Below are 7,278 nucleotides of genomic sequence, written 5' to 3'. Positions count from 1 at the left end.
TTTGATAGGGGAACAAATAGGGTTCATTAACATGGCATGATGATGGTCATGTTAAATGTATGAAAATATTGCTACTGACCTCAGCAGGTTGCAAATGCTGCCACGGCATATACAAGAAAAGCATTTCAAATACTTCTGATTATGGTTGAAGTTATATGTATGCAGATCCTTATATATTCCGTGATGTTATTTGCCTGTTTCTGGTGGCTCTTTCCGGAGATGCTGGAGTATCTGAACGTGGCATGTTCTGCTTCGCCGGTAGCTTTCCTGGCTGTGACGAGACCATGGGCTGGGTGGGCAGGGTGCGGTCACAGCCGAAGGTGCTGGGCAACATAGCACATAACCAAAAAATGTACGACAAGCAAAAGCAATGGTGCTGTGGACATTGAAAAGAGAATTTCTTGGAAATTTAAGTGCTTAAAAATAAGCATATGCTTAAGATTCAAGGGCCGAGGTTTAAAAGCGTTGGTTTCGCTGGAGCCCGCGTACCCGGGCACGGTGTTTTGCTGAGCTGGGGCCCCGGTCCCCGGTGCCGGCCGGGGCAGCCTGGCGGACACCGACCCTGAGCGCAGGCTTTGGCTGGTGCCTTGGTGGCTTCGTGACGGATCATCTTTCCTCCCTGACCCCTGCTTCCTCTTCCATGGTGTGAAACCAGACCTGTGTTAACAGTTTCTGGAGCTGGCTGTAAAAGCATAAAAGGTTTAGGAAATGTAGTTTTTAAAAACTTCATTGCAAAAATGCTTGGAGTTTTCCAGTTGTTTCAGTGAAATTAAATTAATTGGGGGAGGGGGAGGGAAGAAGAAAGTCAGTTCTGTTCTTTTCTTTTTTCCTTTTTTCTCCCCTTCTGTCTGTTTTTTTTTGTATAAAAAATAATAAAGCAAAAACCTAGACACTGAAGAAAGGAAATTGTGGAAGATTAGAAAACTGGGAATAAAACCACTTTTATTCTCCCTTCAAAATACAGAAATTCTGAAAAGGTTGAAAAAACCTTCAATAGTCATGTTGGAGAAAAGGGCCATTTTTCACTGGATAAAATCAGCCATATTGATTTCAGAAGTACCACAAGATAAAGTAGGTTTTGTCCAGCCAAATGTAGTTAGCCAAAGTATACAGACAGGAAGAAAAAAAACCTTCCATTTTCTTTTTCATGTGTAACAATTACTTCAGTTGCTCAGCAGACTCAGAGCTGATTATAGATTTCATTTTTTAGAGCAATCAGATACAAAATTTAAATTATTTAAGTTTTTTTAATTAATGCCAAGTACAAAACACAGCAGGACACCTGGCCAAATTTCAAAGGATTGACTGGAAGAAATACTAGATGGCTATAAAAGAGGAATTAAATTGAATAAATACATGTGATAGAAATAAAAAGAAATAAGGTTGACTGAAACCATAACAGTATAAAAACATTTTGAAATGAAGATGCCCATGTTATGTTGAACATTTTCTGTATGAATATCTTTTATACACATATAGATAACATAAATACCCAGCGTTCTGTGCTTTCACGTACAGCTCTGTATGGTTTATATAGGCAGGTATGCCTGTGTTTGTAGCAGTCTACACATGCAGCACTTTGTCTTCATGTACCAAGTGTTATACAAATGAATACAGTATTCGTTCACAGTCTGTATTCTACATGTGCACATATATATATATATATATATATGTGTGTATATATATATATATATAGAAAGAGCTGACAAACCACCTCCTTTGGTGGTTTTGAATATGCAGTACTCCATAACCTGGGCTGTCCTGAATCTCTGAATCCATGGGGGTACACGGCGCTCTCTGTAACAGAGTGATGATGATAAACGATAACAAGAGCAGTAATTCCTGCTTTTTATTCCCCTAGCAGGGACCAGCAAGTCCCTGGTGCATTTCAGTTTGTGGCGAGACGCGCTGTGTGTTGTGCGTCTGCAGGCTGGGTCGCTGCCAGCTGCAGGGAGGGACAGCGCTGGAGCAGTTGGGTGGCTCCATCCAGTGGTGGCCGGGAAGGGAAGGAAGCCCCTTCCCGGCCGCTGTGGCAAGCCGGGCTGCGGGCCCAGTCCTCAGCCCAGCACAGGCAGCCGTCACAGCTGGGGCTGCCCTCCTGCCACCCCGCGTTGTTCAGGGGGGACCGGGCAGCCTGCAGGGACCCTGGGCTATGCCAGGTCCTCTCTTCTCACTCCTGTACCCCCAGCGCGCTGGTTTAACACCGACTTGCGTGCAGGGTTGACAGCCTAGCTCTGGAGACCTTCTCCAGCGAGCGGTCAAAGGCTGAACCCGGCAAAGGGAGAGGAGAACTTGCCAGGGGAAGGAAGAGTGTTTGTTCCTTCTGTGGCCAGCAAGTTTGGATAGGAAGGCAGGTCAAGTCGAACTCTTAGATCAGACCAGCTCCAAACCTGGCTGGATGCGCAAAGCAAACCCTGGTGGGATGGGATGTGGCATTAGCGACAGCCCCGGCTTGCTGGAAAATGATCAATGTTACCAGTTACACCCAGGTTTTGTTTTCTCCGTGATTTCAGTGACAGGAGCCACTGCACCACCCACGCTTCGCAGCAGGGTCGAGCATCAGCGACTCTCACTTCGCAAATAAACAGTGGCCCAAATCCTGGCTTTTGCAAAGCCTCCCACTATCTGCCTCCTACTGCAGCTCCTGAGATATGGTTTGAATGAATCCATTTTGCTAAACATGTCAGAATCAATTTAATTGAAAGATGCTATGTAAATTTGGGATGGATTCCTTTACCAGGATCATATCATTATCACTTTCCTGACAAGACAGGATGCATAAACTCGGCAGGCCAAAAATTACCGCTGTATCTCATTTTGGGTAGCATCTTACACCAGAAATAAACCTTTTAGAAAGAGGGTAACTACTGACCCATGAATTTTTTAAATTAATGTTGGAACTTTGATGTTACTTGTGTGCACAATGGATATTCTGCAGATGCTCAGAAGGTGTATATTTATATCACTGCTTTTTTTCTCTAACCTTTCCATTGGGCATAATTTGGTATACATCTCACAAACATCCATGCTGCTTGACATGTTTTAAATAAGTAATGAGAAGGCACTATCCTTCTGATTGCAGCATTCCTACTGATGGCAGTGATTAAGTAAATGACTCTAACCCCAAGTCAGGATAGCTTTTAAGGCAAGGAAAGGGCTACATGAATAAGGGATAGGTGTGAAATTGATAATATAATCATTCAAGGGAAGCAGAAAACGTTAGTGCTGGAATGAATTAGAGCGCTCACTCATTTTTGACAGTAAGATCTTGGGCTTCCACTCTGGTTAAATTTGAAGAGTTTTGGGTCAGGTCACATCAGTGAGTGAGAAGTCTGCCTGATGGTTTATAATGTCTAGACAGCTGCCTAGATGTATCGATATGTGCAGAATTAATCCCCCCCTTCTTCCTCTTTTCCGTGTCCTTTGTCCACCTTGTGCTACTGGGATGCATGGTCAGGAAGGAGCTGGTACTTCTGGCGCAAGGGGCTAATTCTAGGCCAAGCCACGGCTGAAAAGCGCTAGCGGTAAAGCGGAAGGTTTAGCTAACGCGGGTTCCCAGTGGGGCGCACAGAGACCAGTTGGTGAATGCACCAAAACCTGGCATCTGTCTCTCTTCAGTTGAAGGAGGATTGATTCAAGCCTCAGTCGTGCTGCGGATCAAGGGATAAGGGTTTTCCTGCATTATATAACGCAGGACTGAGGCTTCTAATAGTGCCTGATGATTAAATATGTTCCGCATTTAGGGCGAGAAGACGGCCTTATTGTCAAGATTGCTTAGCCTCCTGTGATGTTCTCCGTGCCTCTAAAGCAGCATGTGTTCATTGTAACTCACCTGCGTTTTGGACAAAAAGGGAGCAATTCTATCAGGCAGTCTAAGGTTCCCTGTCCTCGTTTGTAGCTCTTTTCCTGCCTGCACTCTGATATGTATCATTAATATTTCAGGTTTGTTTTCCATTCGGCTAGGTGCCTGCAGCACACAGCTGATTCTAGCATGAAAAATTCACAGCAAATTACAGCTATCTGGAGGACTGGTGATTGTCAGATGATTCAGGCGCATGGTCCCGCTGTGGCTTCTCCTTCTCCCTCGCTCTTTTTTGGATGCTGGGCTGTTGCAGAATGTATTTGGAGCTGTGCAAATTTACCTGTTTTCCTGCTCAGGACTTTACCAGAGGGATCCCAAATAGCTCAGAGATCAATCTCAGCGGAGCAGCGTAGTGGGAGATTGCATGCTAGAGAGGTGGTTGCGTCAGGGTTCTTTAATATGCACTTAGCATTGCTGCTGCAAGTCATTCCTGTCATTAGGGCCTAGAACTGACCAGCACCAGGCCCCTCTGTGCGGGCTGCTATAAAGGCACGACAAAGATGAAAAACGGATCCAGAAAGGCACTGCCACACAGCATGAAATGTTAGGTACCTGGTCCCAGTGGGCTCATCCCCTCTGCAGCTGACGGAGGGAAGTGAGGGCCCCTGAATTTCAAGAGAGAAGGCAGATAGAGAGAGGGAAGAGGAGCTGGTGCCCTCATTTCACACAGGCAGAGCCGAAATGCAGGGAATCTGAGGCTGGAGCCCAGAATTCAGTTTCCAGGCCTGTGAGCTTAATGTGCTGGGTGCACAGAAGATGCTAAACTCTTCTGAAAAGCCAGCCCTTGATTGCAGCTGCTAAGTGCCAAGAAATCCAACCCTGGTGTGAGAGTCGGTCCCTTTGCTCTGACTTAGAGTGTTTTAGAGTGTGGTGCCTTGAAATCTGGCTCAAAGCTCCGTGAACAAAGTCACATAGGCAGTGGGAATTTCCTTGCTGTCCTCCTCAGGTGTCTGTGGCGGGAGCAAAGGTGTCCTACGCAGAGGATGGAGAGGGGTAGACTTGTAGATGCCCAAAGAAAAGCATGTAGGTGCTCAGGCAGCAGCTCTGAAGGGAGTGAATCGTCTTTACCCATTTCAGCACCTTGACAAGGAGACTCTGCTTTCTTTTTGTTTTCTCCTTTGTTCAAGTCATCTTGTGGGTTTTCTACTGTTATGAAGCCTGATCACGAAACGGGCCCGGGTAGCAGGGATTTTTGGATCAGCTAATCTATAAAACATGCTTAGCAATTCATTTCAGCACTTTAATGGGAAGTACCCAGTCATGGGATTCAGGACATGTCTCTCTGTGACAGCTGCGGAGTGTGACATGGAAAATACATTATTGTAGTGCACTTAAGGACACAAAAATATGTTTGGTGTATGGCAGAAGAGCTCGTTTTTCTCTCCATGCATGAAATAATGCAAGAGAAAAACCTTTTCTGTATCCGCAGTGCAGAGTAAATCCGCCCACGCTCTATCTTCACCTGTACCGAGGCTTGCTAGAAGAGTTTGTTGGTCTTTCCCAGCAGTTTTTGAGGGCTGAAGGGGGGAGGCCTCCCTTTCTGAAGTCTTGTTGAAGTTGTGTTGTTCCCTTCATTTGTCCTGCTGCTTGGGGCTGGGGACGCTGCTGGATAAGGCATGTCATCGAGCTTCCCTCTGGTCCTGGGAACGGTGGCTTGGACCGGTCCCATGGAAACTACTGCCCCTTTTTTCCTGGCTGCCTCAGACACATTTATCACCATTTCAGCCTCTGCTTTTTTCCCCTAGACCTTCTAAAGGCTGGGGCCATGCATTATGCAGAATTATTTATGGATCTAATGTCAGTAACAGCCTGTTACTCTGTGCCACTCTTCTGAAGATTGCTCTAAAATGATCCAGTAGCTGGGGCAATTGCTGGCAGCCCTTCAGACATCCTTCCTCCTTCCTCAGGGCCTTCCATTTCCTCGGCACCAGGGGAAGGGTAGAAGCATCCAGCAATGCCGTACTCGGGAAGTTATCAATAAACTGATGATTAAAGACTAGCACTTCTCTTCCACTAGTAAGTAACACTAAGTAGCTGATGGCTGAGGTTCACATATGCTGATATCATCAGTCTGTGGCAAATGACACTGTAGCAAGAGGCATTTTTGTTCCATGGAAAACCATTAGGCCCGGCTGGATAGCAGATAGTGGGCAGAGGGATCTGAATTCTCGAGGCTTGTCAGCTAGGAAATCTTAAATGTTTTCATGAATTTACCCCAGTTTACGCATCACTGGATTCAACCAGCAGTCTTTTATTCACTTATTTAAGATGATAATGACTTATGCAGTACTATGTGGCTATGAAAGATCTACTGAGATGAGAAAGAACAAAAGGGGGGGGGGAAATCCATATTCTCCAGTTACAAGCGACATTTACTTCCTCCCTTTGATAGGGGCTGAATAAGGGGTAGAACCATGTTTTGGTTTCTGGTCAATAAAACCTTACACAATTAGGGCTTCCTGTTGCCGTCTGGAGTAGTGTCTGGGGTGTTACATTCGAAGGGTTGGGTTTAACCTATTTATTAGTTGTCTGGTGCCTCTGTGTCTGAAAATCTGAATCTGCTCCGGCCTCCCCACCCTCCCGGGCCAGTGATGTCCTTGTTAATGTCTCTGAATCTATAACTCAAGGTCAGAGGATGCAGGCAATTCAGAGCTGTCTCAATGGAGGTGAGAGTAGTTATCTGATAGCCAGCAAGAGAAATTTCTTCTCCGTGCCCCATTGCCCTCTAATGGACAGTGTTGCATTTGCACAGGAAAGTGCACAATTAAGAGAGCCAGATAGGAGCTACCGAGGAGATCAGCCTGTCGTGATGATCCTCCAGTGTGTGCCTTATTCCCAGTGAACCCCGAGCACTGTTCACAGGGAGGATAGATTTGTGGGTATAAAGAGCAAGAGGTTTGCGCTCTCTTGGGTGAAAGAGTGGTCAATTCAGAGATTGGAAAGACACAGGAAAGAGACGTTTTGTCTTCCCTAGGAGTCAGGGGAGCTGAAGGAGCGCAGGGCTTACTCTTACCAGAAAACATAGTGGGAAACAGCTTTGCTTTGGGCCAGGGGGGAGAAGGGACTTGCACACCACCCCCTGCATAGCACATGACACTTCCAGCAGTGTTAATTCCCTGATGGTGACTGCACTGTGCCAAAATCCTTTCTATATCTTACTGTATCACACCAGCAGATGGGCTCACTGCTCCCCTGTACAATGTGTGTAGGGCAAACCGTGCTGAGCAAGGAGCCGTTAAACCAGAAATAAGGGCACAGCTGAGCCCGGATCAAACTTGCTATTCGGTGAAAAGTTTGAGACCACAGAGGGAAAAGTTCCTTGTGATGAAGCAGTCCTTGGGACTAGGTACTGCAGACTCTTGATGCTTGCAGTCCTGAACACGTCAGAAGTTTTCTTGGGTTTGCTTTCTTCTTGC

This window comes from Apteryx rowi, unplaced genomic scaffold (assembly GCF_003343035.1).
Source record: "Apteryx rowi isolate R43461 unplaced genomic scaffold, aptRow1 scaffold_56, whole genome shotgun sequence".
Lineage (NCBI taxonomy): Eukaryota > Metazoa > Chordata > Aves > Apterygiformes > Apterygidae > Apteryx > Apteryx rowi.
The sequence above is the reverse complement of the archived record's forward strand: the minus strand, read 5'-3'. Positions refer to the sequence as shown.